Source organism: Sinocyclocheilus grahami, unplaced genomic scaffold, assembly GCF_001515645.1.
Source record: "Sinocyclocheilus grahami isolate Dianchi unplaced genomic scaffold, SAMN03320097.WGS_v1.1 scaffold59.1, whole genome shotgun sequence".
In the NCBI taxonomy this organism is placed as follows: Eukaryota; Metazoa; Chordata; class Actinopteri; order Cypriniformes; family Cyprinidae; genus Sinocyclocheilus; species Sinocyclocheilus grahami.
Genome location: NW_015505238.1, coordinates 1,404,630 through 1,430,287, shown reverse-complemented (window position 1 = coordinate 1,430,287; position 25,658 = coordinate 1,404,630). Strand labels below are relative to the sequence as shown.

The window sequence follows — 25,658 nt, the reverse complement described above, 5'->3', positions numbered from 1 at the left end:
TTCCCTTAGGTGTAGATCTGCTGAATATGCAAATGGTTCCATAAATTTCATTCCTTATGCCTCTTTCTGTACTGAGTTAAGCTTTAACCCTTTCCTATACCAATTGTATGCGTGTGTGTGTGTGTATGTGTATGTTAGACCAGTTTATGTGTTTATGTAGGATGTTAGACCAGTGTATGTGTTTATGTAGTATGTTAGACTAGTTTAAGTGTTTATGTGGTTAATAAAACCTTACTTGTATCACACTTGACGTGGTTCATTGTTTGCTCATAACTGAGTCACTTAATCATGCAGATTTATGCTACAAGCTTTTGTAGAATTGTACAGTAAGGAAGTTATTTCCCTTAACCAGGAAATTAACGTTCTTAGAATTGACAAGACAGTTGACCCTGAGAGGTCAGCTAAATATCTACAGCGGATCTAAAATATTCATCATTAATTATAACTAGTTATGATTAATTATTCATATTTCCCATGAGCTGATTCGTTACAACTGAAATGACGTCATTTCGAACAAAATCAGGCCGAAATGAAGTTCGTTTTGGAAGTTCGAAACAGCTCACCAAAGCAAACTTTTTGGGGGAGTTCGTTTGAGCTACCATTGGTCTGTGGCGATTATGCAGTCGGTGGGTGTGTTCTGGAACTCCGCCTTCTTTGACATGCTATTCCCCCCCCTCCGGACCGTTTCTCATTCACAGGAGAACACATCTCAGCGACTATCTTACGGGCTGTGCACGGTCCAATCTTGAATGTTTCAGCCACACTTTGTTGCGTGGCCCCACAAGCTAGTAGGCTACTCAGAGTGTCAAGGCCAGTCTCTCCGTAGTGGTAATCTGTGTCCTGTGCGGTTTTGCATGTTTCCCATATGGGGATACGCTTCTCAAGAGATCGTCAAACCGCGCGGCGCACATTCTGAAGTATGAAAAATGCACTTCCTCATCTGTGCTCCACATTTGCTGAATAAATAAAAAATAATAATTTTTAATTTGTTAAGTGGAAGCACATACCATCTACGTCGCTTGTTCTTGTTCTTTTTCTTTGTCATTGAATAGATCAATGCTACTGCCAGATGTTTACGAAACTGTTCTTCTCTCACAGCCGCCAACATTGTTGTGTTTAGGGGGTACACGCGGGTGGCGTGACACATGTTTACAACCCCGCCTCCAGCAGCACAGGGGTGTCGGAATGGTCGAAAACAATATACCGTCGCTTAGCCTTTACAAACTTCTTTTTGCCCTCAAACAAAGAACGAAAAATAACTTATTTTGAAGTATATAGGGGCCTTAAGGCGGCGTCCCATTAGCTGATTCTAAACAATTCAATTTTGATCAGCAGAACCTCACCTACTCAATGATTTGGCTCAACTATTTTACAAGAATGGAAAAAAGGTGACAGACTCAAAGATTATGGAGTAACTTTTCTCTGCAAATGTGTGTGATTTGTTCCTTCGGGGCTTAGTGTAGAAATATTTTAGAAATAATATTTCATTAAATTACCAAATACTCTTCTGCCGTTGCTTGCTTATATTATTATTAGTAATTTAAGACAATGTGGCTTCGAGTTTGCTGAGGAAAAAGTTATGATCAAGCAAGATAGTGGCTTGTCCTTCTTCAGTAAAACTCTTCTGGTTGAACACCACAATTCGAAAAGCAGATATAAAGAAAAATAAATCAATCCGACATTTAAGCCTAACAAAAAAAGCCCACAACAAACCAAAACAGAACATATCGAGTTGTTTTTATCTCATCACATATGAGTAGATAATCTCAGCAATGCTATCATTTTCTATCTAAGCTCCAGATGATGGGATCATGAGATCACAGGACCCCTGAATATAAGAAGAGGACTCTGCTCTCCCATGTCTCTTACCTTTGCCTGAAAGAGCCTGTCTTCCAGAGATTCAATATTTCACATTTACACCTTAGACTGAAGAAGATGCATCTTTGAAAGCTGAAGCTGGTCTAGAGGCAGAATGGACCATACACATCCGATAGGAGAATTTGTTCTTGGGGAAAAGAGACTAGCTATGTTCACAAGACAGTAAGGCTTATACCTCTAAAAGGCTTACGGACATAATCCTGTGGCTAAGTGAGGTTACACCTAAAGCCATGCCTGGCCAAAGGAGCTGAAGTAAATACATAACTCTGTCACAGAAAGAGCCATGTTCAAATCATGTCTAAACTGATTTTAAGGTGCAGCCACATTTACTGTTGTTCTGCGAAATCCAGTCATTTTAATAGGATTCTATGCACTCATGCATTCCTGCAAAAGATTTCCCCATGCAGATTTCAAATTTGCCCCAAAGGCCAGCAGAAAGCTGCTTGGTTTGAAAATGACTTCTGTGTGAGCTGTGCTTCATACATCCCTACACTGTTGACAATAGATAATGGACCTTTTTGCCTGCAAAATTTCACCATTATTTCACATCAGATGACAGCAAAGGTAATGTAAATTTAAAAAATAAGGTGCATTTGAGCATGCACAATGAAATATCTATTAATGGCTGATATATATCCGATATTAACCCCATGTCTTCTTAGCAGACATGAAAAAATTAATGGAGAGGCAATTTTACTATGCTTAAGAGCTTTTATTACCATTTTGACACCACTGTAAACCTTTCAAATCAGAATGACCAGAGGTGTGACGTATGTTTGAATTACATTTGCAGTTAATGGCTCGTGCACTGGGCCAGTAAAATACAAATGAGCACAGATTTGCAACACAAAATCACTAAATACATCATCTGTGTACTTAGATTCTATTTTCCATTTCTAGTTGCCGTTTAAAGTAGGGCTGAACGATTGATTGTATTTGCGATAATATCACGATATGAAAAAACATGATTTTTCAATCGCAGAGGCTGCGATTACACTCGGTCACCTGACACACGAGAGTGAAGAGGTGTGTTCGACTTGACGATCGATCGGTGTATGACGTCAAAGTACGGCGAGAGAAAGCATAAGGAGACATCCGAGTTCTTCTGAAAAATAGAGTCATTTTAATAGGAATCTATTCGACCAGGAATTTCTGCAAAAGATTTCCCCATGAATATTTCAAATTTGCTAAATGACTTCTGCGTGAGCTGTGGTTCATACATCCCTACATGTATACAAAAGACAATGGACTTTTTTTTGCCTGCAAAATTTCACCATTATTTCACATCAGATGACAGCAAAGGTAATGTAAATTTAAAAAATAAGGTGCATTTGAGCATGCACAATGAAATATCTATTAATGGCTGATATATATCCGATATTAACCCCATGTCTTCTTAGCAGACATGAAAAAATTAATGGAGAGGCAATTTTACTATGCTTAAGAGCTTTTATTACCATTTTGACACCACTGTAAACCTTTCAAATCAGAATGACCAGAGGTGTGACGTATGTTTGAATTACATTTGCAGTTAATGGCTCGTGCACTGGGCCAGTAAAATACAAATGAGCACAGATTTGCAACACAAAATCACTAAATACATCATCTGTGTACTTAGATTCTATTTTCCATTTCTAGTTGCCGTTTAAAGTAGGGCTGAACGATTGATTGTATTTGCGATAATATCACGATATGAAAAAACATGATTTTTCAATCGCAGAGGCTGCGATTACACTCGGTCACCTGACACACGAGAGTGAAGAGGTGTGTTCGACTTGACGATCGATCGGTGTATGACGTCAAAGTACGGCGAGAGAAAGCATAAGGAGACATCCGAGCTCTCTTATAGCTCTCGCAGTGCTTTGATGACACACACACCCATCAGTCTAAGCAGCGCAGCTTCAAGTCTAGCGTGGGCCATCAGCAGAAAAAGAAAATAAATAAAACGTAAACAGCCAAAGGACATAACTTAGAATGTGAGATGGATCGGTTTGTGAAAGGGAAGAGAAAAGCCATAGATGAAGTCGCACAGACCCAGGCAGGCGCTGGCCATTTAAAAGAATATGACGAGGCATATCTTGCTCTCGGCTTCACTCACCGTGTCTATACCGGACGCAACAGTTGTGCGTCGCGCCGCAACAGCTCTACACTGGATGCGACAAAGCGACTGTTGCAAATCATTTTAACTTTGTGTCAGTACATCATAAATAGAACAAGACATCAGTTTTATGTCGGGTTTTGTCGTGTCGCGCCCTATACAGTCTATTGTCTATTATTTTTTTATAGGTTTAAACGGGGGCGCGACCAAAAAAGTTTGAGAACCACTGGTCTAAAGTTAACAGACAGTGTTTAAAAAGTGCAGTGCACATGTTTACATATGTTTATTATAGTGACTTTGAATTACCTAAAGTAGTGTGGTAACACAACAGATTTGTTTTTATATTTCTGCAACCTACTTTAGTTTGTGTGATTTGTTACTGACTTTCATATTAATGTTTACACCAGGCTTATTTGTGCTTATTTGTTTTATGTTGTCTTAATTATTACATGCTTACAAGGTTGAAAGTTCAACAAATCAGTCAATATATTGTGATTGTAGTTGTTAAATAAAAATGTCATTCATATCAATGCATGCATCACCTAATTTCATCGCAACATATAGACCTGGCCTACAGAACATTTATGTTTAATCTATCTAATATTGTGTTGGTCATACTATACAATGATTTATAGTTTGTCTTTGTTGAATAATACAGAACATAAAGAGCTTTAAAAAATAATTGCATATTAAATCGCAATCGCAATATTGGTAAAAAAATATTGCAATTAGATTATTTTCCAAAATCGTTCAGCCCTAGTTTAAAGCATTGGTTCTCAAAGTAGACTAATCACTTTAAAAAATGAAAGATTTATACTTGTATTCTGAGTCACAGAAATAGGGCGTTATGAAATCATTTTTTTCCCTGACAAATTCTGTTTTGTCATATTTTAATTTTTTTGTTCTGTTTTCGATTCCATTTTAACAGTTTACGGATGCATAATCAACTGAATTCATAAAACGTTAACAATTACATAATCTATCCGCATGTTAAAAATACTAGTTAAAATGTTATGAAATGTGTTTTTCTTTTTTTTTAGAATTTTTAAATGGATTTTCTATTCTCAAAAAAGATGGTAATCAAATGAATGAATACAACTTTCCAATTAAAACAAAATAAATGTATAAATATTATTAAGTTTTGTAATCTGTGATAATCTCTTAAAAATAATGTTTTTTATTCAAATGTATTATTGTTATTGAATATAGTTTGTCTTTGTTGAATAATACAGAACATAAAGAGCTTTAAAAAATAATTGCATATTAAATCGCAATCGCAATATTGGTAAAAAAATATTGCAATTAGATTATTTTCCAAAATCGTTCAGCCCTAGTTTAAAGCATTGGTTCTCAAAGTAGACTAATCACTTTAAAAAATGAAAGATTTATACTTGTATTCTGAGTCACAGAAATAGGGCGTTATGAAATCATTTTTTTCCCTGACAAATTCTGTTTTGTCATATTTAATTTTTTTGTTCTGTTTTCGATTCCATTTTAACAGTTTACGGATGCATAATCAACTGAATTCATAAAACGTTAACAATTACATAATCTATCCGCATGTTAAAAATACTAGTTAAAATGTTATGAAATGTGTTTTTCTTTTTTTTTTGAATTTTTAAATGGATTTTCTATTCTCAAAAAAGATGGTAATCAAATGAATGAATACAACTTTCCAATTAAAACAAAATAAATGTATAAATATTATTAAGTTTTGTAATCTGTGATAATCTCTTAAAAATAATGTTTTTTATTCAAATGTATTATTGTTATTGAATTATTAGTGCTTTAAGTAGTAGTAAATATGGGTTTAATTAAAATTAAAATACAAATATTTTTATTCTAATTATTATATCAAATGGTTTAAATCAATGTGTCTTCCAATGAGCCTGTGCAATTCTGACAAGCTAAATTTATGTGAAAAGACATATTTGTCTGTTGTACATTTCCAGCGGATTTCATCGGTTCCCATTAAGAAAGGTTACAATTTCAGGAGACCAAATTTGATGGCATTTAAACCTGCTGATGTTCTCGTCTGGCGAGGAAGAAAAGGTCATCCCTGGCGACCGATTAAGACAGAGGCTGGATGACAGACGCCACATGCACGGATGAGAGATGAATAACATTAAGCTAGACCACCCATACGACAAAGAGCGACGCTGAAACTGAAGACCCCGAGCCGAAACAATATCTTTCACTTTTTGATCTTGTCACTGAATATCAAGTGTTACTGTATATCTCTGAGAGCACATACTGTGACGTGGTGTCAATGTACATTGAATCGATCTCAATGGTCCTATAGCAGACTGCTTGAAAGAATGATGGGAGCACAGGGGGACAAAACGCATCTTTGCATTTAGTTTTATTTACCTACTGTATGTTGCAAGGTGAAGGGGGGGAGCTCTCAATTACTGCCAGTTGAGAAGGGACTGCTGTGTATCAAGTTAAACTATGTAGGTCACTTGAATGCATCCTAGATCCCCCCAAACTGACACAAGACACCTTTATTGGAACCCCATCTATGTGTTTTTCTTTACAGCAAAGTGCTACAGTGAAGTTTCCATTAAAAAAGCAAAAGGCTCTAACACATTAGTCAATTGACGTCTGGCACAAGTTTTCCTACACCCTATCCAATAACCTTAGCATATGAATAATGAAGTTTCTCCTGTGTTGAAACCACATAAGCTATATGGATGAGATTTTTATTGAAGACAGCAGCAACAGTTCAATCCAACAACTGATTTGCCAAAGGGGTTCAAGTTGACTCTGAAGAAAATAAAGGAGTTCGAGAGATTCTAAAAAATACATACAGTTTAATAATTAGGACCAGCTAGCAAAACTAATACTAATTCATGAAACAGCTACTGCATAACAAGACTTTTGCTTCAGTCTCAGACAGAGTAGAGGAGCTCTCTGCACTAACATCTGCCACAAATCATGGCGCAAAGAAAGTCTTAAAATTAGGGCTAAGTATCAATTTGATTCTAATTTGCAAGCTGTCAATTTGATTCAATTTAAATAAACAAAAAATATCACTTCTGCTGCGATTCAGAATTATGATTCAAGTGTGGTGGTACAGATACAGTGGAAAAGAAACAGTGAGAACAGTGAACAGTTCTGACCATGTAGCAAGTAGGCAGTAGCGGCTCCTGACCGTAAATTTAGATTGTGGTTTGTAGCGCTAGTTTATAATAAACTTGAAATCAGAATGACTGATAAAAAATGTATAATCTTTATAGTCCAATCGCTGAATACATGCACACACACTTTGGGCAGAGATCTAATGTCCTTGCGTTATTCAGCATGTGGGCTAATGTTGATTGACAGGACAGACTTGGAAGTACACACACACATGGAATGCTTAATATTGTCTCCGAATATTGATTTAGAATGTTACAAGTTGTAGAGACATTTAAGTGAGGAAACGACTATCATGTCTCATCTCAAAACAAACACTTTCATTAATTTAAAACACTACTCCACGTAGGAAAAACAGACATGCCAGTTAGTTTCTGACCTGATGCAGACACATATAGCTAGAGCTGACTGATATCGCCCTGGTCTGGAGCAAGATAAGGTAATGTGAAAATAAGCAGGGCAGTCTCAAAACTGCCCAAATAGCTATCAATTAGAACGTGCTGCAGTTCCATTTTTCACCACATATTTACATTGCAAAATTTGTGGGGCGCTGTTGAGTTCGGTAGGACACCGGCATGACTACCCAACTTAAGCTCAAAGTATACTTCACTTTTTAGGTGTACACGAGGGCCAGCGTACAGTGCACGTGACGCGAATTCCATCATCAGAACAGTACGTGTTTACTGTACGTGCACCACCCGATTTTTGTAACCGTGCATATACTTTGTACGAAAGTGTGAGCGAGAGGGTATGAAACAGTGCAGCAATGGTTAGACATTGGACATGGATGAAGCTTTCTAGAGTGCATGTGTTGACCACCCGCGTTCGCTCATAACATCAAAAGGAGTATACGCTAGTGTAAGCGCACAAAAACGAAGTATACTTGGGGCTTAAGTATCATTTTACGCACCTGCCGAAACTTGTGATGAATTTTAATGTATCCTGCACACTTTATGACTTAAATAGTCGAGAATTTCCAAAAAATATTTGTTGCAGAACGCTGAACGGATTTACAGTTTATTATTTATTCAGTTTTGATAGAAAAAATACCATTTAAATATGAATCCTGCATGTCCTGTGTGTCTCTGTGTGAATGAATGGAATAGACGTGCGGTTTCGTTTACTACATACATATTGAGGTTTCAGAGGCTGAAAATACCACAAGCTTCACACAATTTAGTATGCAAGTATATGAACACATGAACATGATCTCTAGAACTGCTTTGAGAGTCACTTCATGAGCATTTTACCATTTCTTTTGAGAAACACTATCGTCATATACAAACAGAAACTTAAATGTTTTCACAGCCACCAGTCCAAATAAAAGTTTGGTTTAACTTGAAGAAAGCTTGACAGAAATATTATTTAATGTAATGATAGTACTACTACTAACAATAAAATTATTATTAAAACATTATATTTAAAGGAATATTTACCAGAAAATAAATTAGTTTTTTTTTCTTCTAAAAATCAATTAATTAGAGATTCTTTTGATTATCAATATTTATAGAAACTATTCAAATGGAATCCAGAAAATTAATTTAAAAAACTGAATTTTGTAAACTATAAAACTGAATTTTGAAACAATTTTTTAAAAAATTGAAACTTTTTAGGGCCTTAAAAATGTAATTTTTGTTAAATTGCTGTTTATTATTGTTAGTGTCATGATTACAATTAATTAGACATGCTTTTGATGAATACAATTTAATTTAACCCTTAAAATAGAGTCTAGAAAAATTTAAACGGAATCTGGAAAAAAACGGAAAACGGAAAAATAAAACTGATTTCATAGGGCCCTAAGCCTGTCACACAGTACATAGTCATATCTTGCTCGCCCGCCCACTGGTGTATGGACGTTCATCCAATTCCCATGTTAATCCCAACTAAGCCTTCTTCACTGTATCCAGTGAGGGATAAATAAAATATATCAGATATTGGCCAAAAAAAAAAAACAGGCTCAACTGTGGAAATAAAGCCATCCGAGCCATTCCTCTAAGCTGAGCCCAGATTCACACAACAGCCTCCAGAGGAACGGCTTAAAGCCAATGCTGCATTATGCTAAGAGGCAACAGGAGAGGGTTCACATACAGCCTATTCCCCAGCCTCCAGGTGATACCGTGTGGTCTTAAGTGTGAGAAACGGCCAGTGAAAGCAGAACACCCTGCCTATGGAAAAACTAGCTTTACTTGCTCATAGAAAATATATTTTCTGCCTTTATTGAGAGCAAAGGGTCAGTAAAAAGTTAAAGCTTATATGTTCCTTCTACCAGAACAAAGGAGAGAGAAAAAATAACAGAACAGATATTTGGAGGCCTGTGAATGAAAGACTAGCACCACATCATACGTAAAGGGATTAGGCAATAAAAACTCTGTCTTCCATGTAAATTGAGTTTTTGAAACAAACAACATGACAATTTGTCAGTTACTGGTTTACTACTTCTGTGGAATCACACTGGTTAGCCCCACCCACTTTGAAATCCTATTGGTCTAAAATCCTGCTTTACATAACTGAAGATTAAAAGAAATGTAGCATTACATCACTTGCTTACCAATGGATTCTCTGCAGTAAATGAATACCATCAGAATGAGAGCTAATAAAAGCATAAAAGTAATTAAAAAATAATCAAATAGTCCATCCATTATCATCTTGTAAAGTGAAAAACTACATATGTAATAAACAAATGAATCATTAAGATGTTTTTAACTTCAAATCATTGAGGCTAATATACAAGTCCCTATATTGAAACAATTTGTCTCGTCTGAATAAGAAGAGAAGTATGCAAACATCAAACACTGTTTATAAGCAGAAAGTCCAAAACAGTTCTAAACAAATATGTTGTTGGGTTTTGATGTGAGAGCACAAGCATTATTATGGATTACGAACTGGTATTTTGGCACAAAGTCACGGATTATGGTTAAAAACACCTTAACCCTCTGAGGTCGATTAACGCGGATACGTGTTTTGTGGCATCTTCTCCTGATAACACCGAAAATAACTTAAATTACACTTTCAGTTTTGATCTTACAGATAAGAGCAATACATCAATCGAATCTGTAAAGGGTCTACTTTTATTTGTATACACACATAATAACAACAGAACTGCATTTATAAAATAAAGAAAACAAACAGGGTGTGCTGTCTGCCGCCTTCGTCTGCGTAATCTTTATTTAGAGACGCGTCATTAAAATGAACTGTAACTCAGCAAATACTCAACAAAGAGACATGAGAGATATATCTATAGAAAGCTTGACATGTCTACTTTTAAACTAAGCAAGTCTTATCGAAAGCAAATATTAATAAACATAAAATGTTTATTAGCAACTGAAAAAAGCACAAATGTCAGGACATGTCAAAACTTCTCCAGGGCCCAAAACACCCTCAGACCCCAGAGGGTTAATAATGGGTTTGTTTCTTACAAACACTCAGCTTGTGTGGATTACTTGTGGATTATTGTGATGTTTTTATCAGCCGTTTGGACTCTCATTCTGACGGCACCCATCCACTGCAGAGGACTCACTGGTGAGCAAATGTGATGCATTAGTCATCTATATCTTGGATGGCCTGGGGGCGAGAACATATTCAGCAAATTTTCATGACAAACTGTAGAAAATTATATATATACTGTATATATTGATGTGGAATAGAAGCTGAAATAAAATAATTTTAATACCAGTTAAACAGCTTCTAAACTGCACAGTGATATAAAGAAACTCTCTTTCTCACTGACAGATTCACACAAACTGTCAATAATATGAAGATTCACTAGCTGCACACAAATGTGCATAAATATGTGCTCTATTTGGAAGCTGACACAGATGGTCAGCCCGTAATGTATTATTGACAAATGAGCAAATAAACTGGCAGCTGCTTTATGGCTGTTGTGGAAAATGTGTCTGCTGGATTGGAGCACCACATATAAAATCTCAAAGCTTAACTATATCTGAACTGGTGAATCACGACTCAAAAATAGGTCAGACAGGGAAAAAAAAAACAATGCCAAAGCAAATAATAAAATGCAACTATACAACTGCATAGATAGGACAGAAAAATAAATAGATTATCAGCTATGGGAAAAAAATGTTTCACATATCTTTTGTTGTTGAAGTCAAAGGTTGTGAGTCAATCAAAGTCACAACATTCACAACTCAAATTAATTTGTCATTTGGTAGAAGCAAGAGAATTAGCCAGACGACAACACAAAAACTATGTAAGGCACAAGAAAATATGACCTCAAATTACATGAAATAAACCATTAGACTTTAAACATTGATAAATGTGGTTTGTGTCAACTGGCTGCTTTTGATGATATTGAACACATTATTCTATTTAGCTTTGAAAAATGACTTTGGTGAACATTTTTTGTGTGATGAAGAATAATGAATCAATTCAAAACAGATTTCACTTAACTCAACCCTAGTGAAAATAAATATACTAAAATTTAGGGCTGGGCGATAAATCAATAACAATAATTATCGCGATATAATTTTCCTCGATAAAACGGTATGAAGAGTCCGATAAATGTTCGATATAAAATTTATGCGCCGAAGTCGATTCTCATATTTACGGAACGATATCGATTCTTAAATCCCAAGAATCGATTAGTCTAGCCTGTTTTCAGTTAATGGATGGAACATTGAACATTGAAGAACATTGAACTTCCCATCCAATATATCGCAAAAAGCATTGTGCTTTTTGTACTTTTAATATGAAACAAAGTTTTATTCTGTCCATTGTATTGCAGTATTCAAACAATAAATGCCGTTTTGGCGGTTTAATGTAGAGGGACAGATCGCTGTAGTGTTCAACAGTTCAACAGAACAGAACAGAGGCGTACGTGAACTGTTAATCTCCTCCACATTAATACCAGTTTCAGCACGAAATAAAGTGAAAGTGAAAGTGACGTGACATGTGGCCAAGTATGGAACCTATTCTAGGAATTAGTGCTCTGCATTTAACCCTATGAAGAGTCCGATAAATGTTCGATATAAAATTTATGCGCCGAAGTCGATTCTCATATTTACGGAACGATATCGATTCTTAAATCCCAAGAATCGATTAGTCTAGCCTGTTTTCAGTTAATGGATGGAACATTGAACATTGAAGAACATTGAACTTCCCATCCAATATATCGCAAAAAGCATTGTGCTTTTTGTACTTTTAATATGAAACAAAGTTTTATTCTGTCCATTGTATTGCAGTATTTAAACAATAAATGCCGTTTTGGCAGTTTAATGTAGAGGGACAGATCGCTGTAGTGTTCAACAGTTCAACAGAACAGAACAGAGGCGCACGTGAACTGTTAATCTCCTCCACATTAATACCAGTTTCAGCACGAAATAAAGTGAAAGTGAAACTGACGTGACATGTGGCCAAGTATGGTACCTATTCTAGGAATTAGTGCTCTGCATTTAACCCATCCTAAGTACACACACACATAGCAGTGAACACACACACACCGTGAACACACAACCAGAGCAGTGGCCAGCCATTTATGCTGCAGCGCCCAGGGAGCAGTTGGGGGTTAGGTGCCTTGCTCAAGGGCACTTTAGTCGTGGTATTGAAGGTGGGAGAGAGCTGTACATTCATTCCCCCCACCTACAATCCCTGGACCTGAGACTCGAACTCGCAACCTTTGGGTTACGAGTCCAACTCTCTAACCATTAGGCCACGACTTCCCCAATTCTTGACTAAACATCCGAAGATAAGTTAAAAGAGAGAGCACAACTTTACAATCCGTATCCGGTCTCATGTAATCGCTCAATCAGTGTTTCCTCCGCGCAAAGACGTCAATATAACATCTTGTAAACAATGTCACGTAACGTCACATTTACCTCATTAATCAAATAGAAAAATAAACTGTAGAGAGGGGCATTTTGATAAATATATTCCCCATATAACATATTCATTATAAATTTGACTGTTCTTTAATGTTTAATTTATGTTTGAATAAATCCATCAAGTTTTTATGACAGCCACCACTATGTTTATATTTAAAAAAACGAATTGAAGTAGAAATATTATTATGTAATTGTAACTTTATTTTTTTTTAAATTGGTGTAATTTTAACAAATCAGTCCATTTTAACCTTCAGTATTATAGTAATGTAGTACCAACTTTACAGTATTAGCTGAGGTTTTTTTTTTCTTGAGAAAATTTGGCATGTACTGTACATGATATATATCCAAAATAATCGATACTGAATCAAATCGAATCGAATCTTGGATGGGTTAAATGCAGAGCACAAATTCTGAGTATGGGTCACCATACTTGGCCACATGTCACTTCACTTTCAACACAAACCTGTTTCATGATTTGAAACAATATCACATGCAGAACATGCAGAAACTAAGAAATTGATTTTTCTATTAAGATATTTATTTTGTTAAGGAAAATGAATGGGCTTGTTTCTTTCAAGAAGAAGAACTTTCTTCCTGTGCTTCAGTGCATGTGCATTACTATTTAACATGCTCGCAAGTTGCGATACAGGGTGAGATCACAACCATTTGTATGACAGTCTTTAGGAAAGCATAAAACTAAATTAGGAAACTTAGAAATAATGTCACTGTAATATACACAATGCTACCGATGTTGAAGTTAATATTGCAGACAAAATCAACCAGCTCTTCTATTACTACACAACTGCTTTTCCCTCAGTAATGCTCACCTTTCTGTCAAAGTTATATTCTGTTTATTTATGATTGATTGAACAGCCTCAAGACAAAATAAAAAAAGCAATAGAGAAAGCTTTCACACACAGAGAGAGAAAGAGAGAGAAAAAAAAAAACTATCTCACCGATGTAGAGATTGATCTGCTGGGGTGAAAGCCAAAATGGGGCCCCGTCCGCATGCCGAGTCAAATAGCTCTCCCGTCTCAAATCTGTACAGCAGCCAGAGAGCGAGGAGCTAGCGTTTGACACCTTTTTCATTTTCAGATAAAGTATTGCTTCTCAAATGCATGACCTATTTTTCCCCTTTACTTTTACCACTTGTTAAAGTCAGATGAGAAACCCTCTGGCTTTCAGGCAGACATACCGAGCTGCCTGCTGCAGATGTTTGCTCTAGAAACATGCAAGGAACTTATGACGGCTATAAATGGATGACTCTCACCTTCTGTGCTATCAGGTCATTATGAGATGGCTATATGCTTCCTTTTACATTTTCTGTGACCTGATTTCCTCGATGTGATACCGGGCAGTGATGCACCCACAATTTTGCCACACAGTGTCTTTTGATGTCAACCTCTGAAATCATTCTGCTCTGATGACCACAAGAAGGCAATAACCTAAAGCTCCAGGCCGTTATTACAGACGAGCCTTACATCAGCAACATTCATGACACAGTCCAAGGCTCCTCTTATCTTATTAAACATAGGTTTGAGTTTAAACTGGGTCATGGATGGCTGATCTGCATGTGACGGGCCGCCACATACCTCAGCCAGGTGGGAACGTGGACAGGAGCATTCAGAACGCACATGACTTCATTTAGAAGCACACTGAGATATAAATGAAGACAGTAACCTGACAGGTGATCGATTAGACAGACATTTAAGAACATAATATTCTTGGTTGGAGATGGTTCGTTTTCAGACTGTACCTACCTACCTGATTCTGAGGATGGCACTTTAGAAACAAAACTGGACAATCTATGCAATATTAGGGTCCTATGATTTCCGCAATGCAGAAAATGCAGCCGGTCAAAATAAAAGTTCAGTATAACTTGAAGAAACGGTAAAAGAAATATTATTGAATGTAATGATAGTAGCTACTGCTTCTATTAATACAATTATTACTAAAACATTTGTTTTAAATGAATATTTACCAGAAAAATTATGTACCAGAATTTTAGCAGAAAAATAAAAAAATATTTCATAGGGCCTTAAAAAATAAATTTGTGTTCAACTTTTAATAAATTGCTGTGTAATATTGTAAGTTTCATGATTTCAATTAAATTAGACATGCTTTTGATTAATACAATTTAATTTAACCAACAGTCTAGACAAATGAATGAAATGAATGAAAAAGTGAATGTACAGAAGAAATGAATGAAAAAAAATTAATTAATGAAAAAAAAAACAGAATATCGAAAGATTAAAATGGAAAAACGGAATTAAAACAGAATTTGGGAAAAAATTTAACGGACATTTACTGCAAACTGAGGCACTCTGACACTGAAAACATTATATCATGAGCTGCTTACGTGTAAAAGAACACAGTGCTGTGCTTCATACTGAAACGCACAGAGCATAAATTTTATTAAATCGCAGCTTTTGCGATTCATAATCGCACTAAGCCATATTGTGATTTTGGTTTTATTTTGATTTATCATGCAGCCCTAGCATAGTGTACAGTTCACAACTAGAAAGAAAACAATCCATCCTGAATGATCAATGAAGTATAACTTCCCGGTCACACTTACTTAAAGCATTTCTCAACTCTGCTTGTCACAGAATAATCACCTACGTGAAGAAGCTTGCATTCTTCACATGTCTTGCTGTTTAAAGTTTGGCGATAAATCCAAGGGGATAAATGCTTCAATAACACAGTGGAACTAGCGTCTCGTCGTTACCTAGTTACAGTAGTAAACAGCTGCCACTAGTACTCACAGAGGAACTCATAGAGATGACGCAAACGTACCGACGTTCAGACTGAAAAGTACAATGAAAGAGACCTGTGGGGGAAGAAGCATGGAATCAAACTTGAGTTCGGAAACAAGCAACTGAACCAAAGTGTTTATGTGGTGTCTTATGGGTGGGTTTAGTGTTGTCACGGTACCAACATTTCTGTATTCAGTACCAATACCAATGAAAATCCACGGTTCTCAGTACCAATTTTGGTACCAAAGCAAAACACAAAAACATGCTAATTAAAAAGCAAATTATTTTTATTAATAAAGTCAAACAAAAATTAAATGTACAAAAGTCAATGCCATTCTTTATACTTATTTAAAATTGTGTTTCAAGTTTTTCTGCAAGTAATAAAAGTACGCAAAAAAGTAAACAAGTTTCACCCAAAAGTTTTTGTCATATTTCTGCTGCCGCCGAAAAACAACTGTAAACTGTTGTCTGTTTTAGGGTTTGCTGGTGTGTTTCATGATCTTCCTCAGCCTGCAGCTGTAAAAGGAAAATATAATAAACTTAAGTAAAGCAATGGGCTGAGTCTGACCAAATGCAACATTAGATCATTGACACCAGCTATAATATAACTTTTCAGTAAATAACAAACCTCAGCTTTTATAATAAATTTAGATAAGATTACATATATTTTAAGTCAAGTGTTTATCAAATAGATGGAAATTGTAGCATTAAAAACACTTTACAATAAGATTCCATGTGTTAGATTACATGACCTAAACAATAGTTATAGCAATTATTCTTCTTAGGGTTCATTTCAAAATTTACTAATACATAAAATCAAAAATTAAATCTGTTAAAATTATTTAATGCACAATGAACAAACATGAATGATCAAGTGTTTGTATTAAATAACATTCAAAAACATTAATTAATGTTGTAAAAATATATTGTTCACTCACTGCAAGTTATGTTAATGAATGCTATCTTATTGTAAAGTCTATACAGGAGATCAAATTTGACTATATTTTCATTTAATCCAAACTGTGGACATATTTAACTTTAAAGGGCTTTTAAAACCTGCTAGTTATCCAGCCAAGAATAACAACTAAGTAAGCTTAAAAAAAGCCCAGAACTGCTTTTCTGACGGACTATGACATAAACAATGTTAACCATTTGTACATTCTCTAACACGCATATTTTAGATTCACAATTCATTTAAAAGCCTCTTGTGTGTAAAAATAGTAAATACCATCACGTCCGTCTGTTTTTTTTTACCCTAATAAAAGTTATAGGAGCATTAAATAGTTAATAAAGAAGCTTCATTCTAATGCTCATCAGTGTTTCCCACAGACTTGCACTCTATTTGTGGCAGCATATATATGCAAATTCTTTCTCTGCCAGCAGGAGGCGCTTGTAGAGCAGGAGAGATCGAGGTTTCCCTGGTAATGGCTGTACACAAAGCAGCGCTCAGCTCACAAATGCTGCTTACATGCAAGATGAAATGACATCCAAAATTTTCTGAAGACAGTTAGATTCCTTCAGAAATACAGTGATAAAAACACCCACATCGGGTTTCGATTTTGAAACGTGCAGTGCTCACTCGCGGCTGGCGTTTTCCCCAATGTGAACGGCCCCAAAGTCTGTCTACACTGGACATGACAAAGCGACCGTTGCATATCATTTGAACGGTGTCTGTACATCATAAACGAGGCATCAGTTTACTGGGGTTTTGTCGTGTCGTGCCGCGCCGCATTCAGTGTAGACAGCATCACTGAATAAAATGGGTTCTATAGTATTTTGTTCACAGCAGTTTAATATTCCTGTTGCTTTCTGTGTCATGAACGTTAATCAAACAACAAAACACAAAGAAAACACAAATTTATTAGATTTAATTTATATAGTGAAGGCTATGCAGGGTTATTTTACATGTGATTATTCAATTTCTGTACCTGAATACGTACAATTTACCTGAAAAATATAAAGCACTGCTTATTTAATTTGTATCTTTGTTCTGTTATTTATCTATGCTTGTAATTTGTTTATTTCCTATGCTGATTTACTCGTCTAAAAAAAATCACCCCAATCACTGATTTTTTTTTTTCCAAATAGAGCTATATTGAAGTCATCTGATTTTTTTTTCATTTCACAATATATATTGCAGAAAAAAAATATCGCAATGTGAGTTTTTTCCAATATCGTGCAGCCCTAATATTCATAACAGAAGATCTAAATATTAAAAATTAAAATGAAACTTGCCTGCTTGAACTCTTTCATTTGATCCAGGTGTCGGTCTTTAAAGTGTTTTGTTAGTTTGATGTGTTTTCTTCTTTTGAGGTCGCCACGTCTCAGTGCTTTTATGAAGAGGATAGCTTTCGGATAGCGCATCAAGAACCGGGTTGACCCGGGTACTCGGTACCAACGGTACTTAAAAAAAACTGGTACCGTAACATTTTCATTTATTTAGTACCGACTTGGTACCGAAGTACAGCGTCTTTTGACAACACTAGGTGGGTCAGCTCATAGAACTACTTGGCTGCTCTCTACACAGCTGCTTCAGGTTTCACTGGTTCAGGGTCATTCAGCGAGGGGTCTCCACGCCAGGCCCTCTCCCTCCTCACTTGCTCATGAATCACAGCCCACTAGGCTACAACACAACTGTTGGTCTATTCCAAATCCATTCCATGCTACTTTGTGGTCAGGCTTATTTAACTCAGAAATACACTCCACTCTTTCAATTTCTCAAGTATAATGTTCCTATAAAAAGTATAGATAATAATCATGGTTCAAGCAAATTCAATCTAGCATTATTTTCTATTGCTCAGAAATGACTATATTTCTTGCTTAAAATTAAGTCAAAATAGGTTGGAAATTAACATTTATTAAAATGTTTAATAAATGAACATATATAAGTTGATTAACTAAATTAATAAATGTTCACTGTTTGATTATTGCTGATGCCTCTAGTAATTATGTGTCAGATTTTTAATTTATAGCCTATTTTGGGTACATTTCAAGCCAGCCATATACAGTAGTAAATAATAAATTTTTTAAACAATAGCTGAATTAAATAAAACCATCCAGAAGGTTGGGTTACACATTTCCAAACCCAACCGCTGGGGTTGTCCATATTCATCTAGCGCTGGGTTTTTAGATTTTTTTGTTTTGTTTTGTTTTTTTAAGAATTTATTTAGCAAGGATGCATTAAAGTTCAAAAGTAACAGTAAAAACATTCACACTTAATTTCTAATTAGTTACAAAAATTACTTTTCTATTCATCAAATATTCTCAATTTAAAAAAAAAAAAAAATTTGATTGTACTAGAGTTTTCATAGAAATATTGCCATCACAGAAATAAACGGAATTTTAAAATCTATTAAAACAGAAAACAGTCATTTAAAATTTTAATAATATTTCACAAAATTACAGTTTTACTGTATTTTTTGTCAAATAAATGAAGCCTTTATGAACAAGAGAGATTATTTCAAAATTCTTACCGACAATAAAGAAACCTCACCAACAAACTTTCGAACAGTAGTGTAGCACATTGTTGTTGTAATATAGCACAGGCAGTTGCTAACATATTTGGTTATTTGGATGTACAGTAGGAGGGGAAAGTACACTAGTTACTCCTGAACTAGTCAGTCAAGTTTAAGACAGCTAAAGTTAGAAATAAAGAGTGCATGGCATTATCTTCACACAAGAGTGGTGATGACGGCACACTTTGTCCCACAGAACTTTCTTTAACAAGACCCTGATCCAGAACACCTCTTGTTCCCTACAGTATCTGTTGAAGTTAATGTGGCTTGACCATCGGCAGTGTTCCAGAGATAAAACATGCTGAACGTTGCAAAGTGAGGCCGTAACCTACAGCATCATTACATCCTCCAATATCCCAGAGAACCTTTCAACAGAATTCATACCGAAAGCCAGAACAAGAAGGACCCAAACATTTCTCTATATTTTAAACAAACAACTATAAAACATAATCAAGACAAACTTGCCTGAAAGTTTATTAAAAGACTTTAAGAGACAGACAGGTTAGTCCAAAAAGACAGCAGACAGATTAGTCAGTAAAAATAGACAGACAGACAGACAGACAGACAGACTAGTCAGAAAAGACATAGATCATCAAGAACAGATAGACAAGTTAGTCAAAACAGACAGAAAGACAGTCAGAAAAGAGACAGATAGATTAGTCTGAACAGACATAGAACACAGACACAGAACACACTTACAGACAGGCAGAGTGTTGCTAAGCAGTTGCTAGGTTGTTGTAGGCATTTCTAGGGTACAGTAATTGACCCTTCACTGGGAATTCTAACTAATAACAAATCTGCCATTTTGTCTGGCAAACAAACTAGACAGGAGAGTAGATTAACATCGGCGGACTTTAATTTTAAAAATGGTGTGTACTGACATCCACTGTTGAAACAAGATACCTTCTAATTAGGGCTGGGCGATATGGACAAAAAAAAAATCTGTATTCTGACTGTTTGAGTTTTATTCAAATTAACCACTGGTCACCCACATACATTTAGATATAATAACCAGTCAAAACCACACATATAGCACCTCAAAATCATGGTAAAAATGTAACTATATGGTTTCTAGGAATTTGTATGAAAAACAGTAGTCTAAATACACTAGTATAAATACTAGTTTATACTAGCTGATGCCTCTTGTGTATAAATACACAAAATTATTATATTCCATTACTCCTGTAATACATTTAAATAGGAATGAATTTTGCAAAAAAAATTAAATCTCGATTTTTCTGGAATGTTTGACCGATTCTCGATTTTTAACTAGTCAACTTGAAAATGTAACTACAACATGATTCAAGTTACTTTTTCTTTATTATCACTCTAGTTAAAGAAAATTCTATTCTAAGAGCAGCACACATGAACATGATGTAAATGTTAAACAAATCACTTGTTAAATATCTTTGCAGAAAAGATGCATAAACTACAATTACATATTGTACAAACTTGTCTTATACATATTATGTGTTCAGAAATAATACCAGGAAAATTCTTTCAAAAAATTTCAAAAGTCACGGTAATTCAAATTCAAAATGACTGAATATATGTATTCAGTATTCAGTATAACACCAGTAGACTATCATTAACTATAAATGTTCTGTAAAAACAACAGCAGCTTTCAGCCTGTCACCATGATGCAAGCATGAAATATCAGACATACAGTAGTAGTTCTTTACAGGTTTTTTATTCGATTGCGCTGCTTTTCCATTGTTTTTTCTGTGTAAACATGGATGTGTTTGACTGTTGCCACAGTATGCGCTCGCATCTCTTGACTCATCAGCGAGTAAATGCTTTAAGTAAACTCACGCTGCGCCGTCGTTTGAACTTTGAGCCGAGCGGATAAATGGTCCGTGTCGCGGTTCAAATGAGTAGCGCTGTTTCGTTACGCCTTCGGCACGTAAACAATATATCTGCTCTTGTTAACGTTTTATCGAGGAAAATTATATCGCGATAATTATCGTTATCATTTTATCGCCTAGCCCAGGGGTAGGCAAGTTCGGTCCTAGAGAGCCGCAGTACTGCAGAGTTCAGCTCCAACCCTGAAAAAAAAAAAAACTCACCTGCCTATAGCCTTAAGCCCTATTCGCACGGGGTTTAGTATTACCTGGTGACCTCCAGTCATTTGTAATAATTGCGGAGGTTGTCTGTGATCTTAATCCCCTGCGAATCGGCCATGTCTGTAATTTGTAAAGTAAAAATTCCCCCGCAAATGACCTACCATATTTCGCCGAACACCGAGGTCCTGTGATAATATTAGTCCTGTGCGAATCGGCATCTCTGTGATTCGGCCAGCATTTGGCGGGTCGTATATAATTTTTCGAGTTTTTTGTTTGCTGTGCGCCTTTTTATCCATCTTTTGCGAAGAATGGAGCTGCGTTGGAGTGTTTGATAGTATTTCGGGTGCTGTCATCATATCGCTACACCATACTTGCAGAAAGAGAAAGCTGAAAAGGTTTTGAGGTTAATGTGTTACAAATAAATCAAGCACAAAGCTTGAGATATTATTTTAACCTGTTGAAATATAAATGACTAAATTTTTATATTCAGCAGAAGTAAATGGCAGAATTGTCGTTTTGTGGTGAACTATGTCTTTCAAGAAACAGCCATTCTGACAGGTTGAAGCTTTTTTTTTTAAACAGCAATTCCACTGGAAACAACCACTTTTCTACCACCATTACATGACAAAACACAGATACATCAATCTTTGAAAACTTATACACAAACCTCCCATGAGATAAAGAACTTTTTCTTTGAGAGAAGCCAGAAATGTGACCATAAACAGGAGTTACATCCAACTGTGACAGTGTGCTGTAAATTAATGGAAGACATATTGGCTTGTAGCAAGAGAGCTGTCAGTTTCCTACATTTCAACCGCACAAAAAAAACCTACTCTATTCACTCAACTGTGTTTTCACCTTTATTTATTCCTGTAAACTGTAAGAACACAAACTATACAAGCAGTAAACAGCATGGGCTGATAAATTCAGAATAGCCCAAACTATGATTCTACTGAAAATCAGGCTGCTATTTTAGGATTAAAATAAATAACAGCAGCTACTTTCTGGGTTTGTATACTGAGGTAAAAATAGGCATCTGGTGTAACTGATGGCCTAAATATCAAAGGCGTAATAAAAAGAAAATCATCAAGAAGTGTGGCACAACAGTGCTGCCAAACCCTCAGCTCCTGGAAACTGTCCAGCTGAATTTCCCAAGCATGAATGTTTATATAAAAAAGACCTCCTAAAAAGTAGGATTTCTTCCTCGCAGTAACAGTTTCATAGCGAAATCAGATTCAAGATTATTTCAATGACACAGACCTCTCAGGATTATGCCATGGCCATCTCCAAACACCCAATAATATAATATATAATAGAAATATAAAGCATAAATAGATGCATATCTGCAATACATGCAGTACAAATAATGTAAAAAAAAAAAGAATAATAATAAAATACCTACATTTGCTTTTAGTATTGAACATAATGGTTAACCCATAACTACAAGTGCTGTTGATTTTTTGCCGACTCACCTGTCATCCATTTTAGTGTACACTATCTATAGAAGTTATACATTACCCAAGGTGACTCAAAATGGAGGTGATGACGAATGCCTTTTTCTGCTGTTAAATCATGCCTTCCATCAATACATCTGACTTGCAGTTGTCAGAAACGGTGTATTCCTTTTTCCACACACGACTCAACACAAGCAGACTTCTCTAAAGCAACTGAAACTGAAAATGAGTTTTGTGCAATTCCCATTCATAATGTTTATTCAACACATATCTCATACTGCTGTGAGACTGCAATTTTCAAATCTGTGATAATCTATTTATGGTGATCAAGGTTGGGTTGAATAGAGTGCTGCAGGAATGAGTCCAAAAACGCCGAAACAAGGTAGCATTTTTGAGCATCCAGTTCCATCACCCCAAAGTCAATGAGTTTTGAAATAACTTCTGAAGCTCAAGATATTTTCATCTTTTATTCTGACATAAAATACATTATACTAATAATCTGTTTTATGCCTTTAAGTCTTGAAAAAGGTGGTTGCTAACAAGTGACTACAAAAACTACAAAAGTTGTCAAGAACATTAAACGTCAATCTCACCGAACACATTAACTTATCTACTCACTAGTCTGCTTTTACAGGAACTTAAAGATTTTAAAGAACACTTAAACACAAAAAGTGGTGGTGACATTAAAGTCATGTGACCTTGCAGTCCATTTGTTCAGTATCTTGATAAACACAACATGTAAAAAAAATATATATATATTATTTTCTGTAGTCCAAAACCTAATGGAAATATCCTTGGAAATATACCAGGCTTTTTGTCAAGGGAACCATGTTGACCTGCAAAATTACATCAACCCCCAAATGCTCTGTAAGAAATAAAAGTGATACAACAATAATTTTTTTTCATCCTAAAGAAGTTGGAAATGTTTGTTGTTCTCAAACATACTATCTCGTACACACAGTGGGAGGAATTGGGCTAGAGGTAAACATTTTTATCTATACTGCAGTGGTACTATGTATTAACACATTCAGCTCTTGACAGCTACAAATAGTCTAGCACACACTACACTTTCATCATATGCTGTTGTTAAACATAAAAGATTTACAGATAAATCATATATCCAATTCCCAACTTTCAATGATAAACTCTGTGTGCACCTATAGTCAATAAAATAAGTTCTTTGCAACATTTCCAACGCAAAAAGAGAAACAGGAAGGAAGCCACTGAGACCAGATTAAAAGGCTGTCTGAGATTTAGGGCTGTTAATTAGTGTGACGTGTGGCTTAAAAAAAACGCCTCTCAAGACTCTGTTCTCATAAAGGCCAGTATATACTTTAGTCTCGCGTGCCTGCCGCCCATTGCGGTTGTGTGGGGCGAAGGGGATAGTTTTTGTGTGGAGCCGTTTAAAAAGGCCAGATCTGAACCGAAGTCCCTGGTCCTCATTGACATGGAAACCACATGAACAAACCAATAACAGAAACTAAAGACAAAAAAGATCAAATACAGTCGGGAGTTGGCCTGCAAGAAGAGGACAATGAAAGCCAGAGAGTTTTGTGTATAACAAACCAACGGAAGATATCAAACAAACCTATGTGAGTCTGCATGTGTGTATCTGTGTGCGCGCAGGTCTGAATGCTTATGTGGGCCTCGTTATCTCAAAGGGGCCACAGCAGTGGTGGGTGATGTTCACGGGTGATCATTCGGAGCCCGTGTTTCCCCTGCCATTATTTTAGGGGGGCGGCCCGCCCCCCCAACGGTGATATTAACGTCTGCCGTCTCACTAATGAGGAGTTGACTTAAATACGGGTGAGAGAAAAACATTCAGGGTGAGAGTCCGCACGCTGTGATAAACTACAGGTCACAGCCTCAACACGTGCACTCTGCTACTTACACTACAAATTATTTTACACCAGAATGCACAGACACAAATGAGAAGGCTAAGGCTTACAGCTTTATATATTTCAATGAGCAAATACTTCACCATCTTACATAATCAAATAGTGAAATCAGCCAACTGAGGTGTAAAACCCGATGACTAATCTAGATTGGGTGTGATGTTGCAACAATATACAAATCAAAATAATCAGGACAACTGATATATGATGCACAGGATTAAAAACCCTTTAAGAATTTCCAAGTGCCTGATGGGTTTATAGAAGTGGCCCAAGCTAACCATGTTCATATTGCAAACCCATCATTGTTAGACTGACAAACCTCAAGACTATTTAAATTACCCAGCATGCATGCTGCTCTAGCACCAGTGTTTCCCCTAGGTTTACGGCTTTGGGGGGGGGGGGTAGATGCCGGTTTTTTTGTTTTTTTTCTGGACTCCTTTTTAATGGTTAAATTACATTTTATTAATCAAAAAGCATGTCTAATTAATTAAAATCATGAAACTTAAACAATTTAACATCAATTTATTAAAAGTTTAACAAATATTACGTTTAGGGCCCTATAAAATGTTTTATTTGTCCAACCTTATGTTTTATTGTAACCAAATTCTGTTTTAGCATGTCTAATTTGAAAGCATAAAACAAGTTTAATTTATTCTTACAATAGCCTTATGATTTTTTTGCTCAGAAATTCTGTGTTGTGTATTTACATTTTGTTTTAAGGCATAAAACATTCATTTAATCTATCTTTTAAGTAATGAAAATTAAACAAATTTAATTTTTTGGAAAATAAAGGTAATTTAATATTACAATTAAAACATTGAAGAAATATTGAATGCTTATTCCTTAAATATAAGGTTTTAATAATTTTAGTAGTAGTAGTAGCGGTCTGTTACGTACAGTCTACTCAACAATAATAATATATTTCTGCCAATGCCCTCAAGTTAAACCGAACGTTTATTTTGACGGGTTGCCGTGAATACATTTACATTTCTGTCTGTGTATGACATGATGATAGTTTTACTCA

General features: G+C 35.7%; 1 protein-coding gene across 2 annotated transcripts in view; it reads right to left on the bottom strand.

Annotated features, from left to right (window-relative positions):
- Positions 1–25,658, bottom strand: part of thrab (thyroid hormone receptor alpha b) — a 167,513-nt gene that overhangs the window by 140,003 nt on the left and 1,852 nt on the right. The window contains exon 1 of one of the 2 annotated variants that reach the window (XM_016270988.1): positions 1,870–2,033. The exons of the other annotated variant lie outside the window; for it this stretch is intronic. The gene's annotated coding sequence lies outside the window, so the exon portion shown is untranslated. Of the gene's footprint in view, positions 1–1,869; positions 2,034–25,658 lie in introns of those variants that run through there. 2 annotated transcript variants of the gene reach the window in all.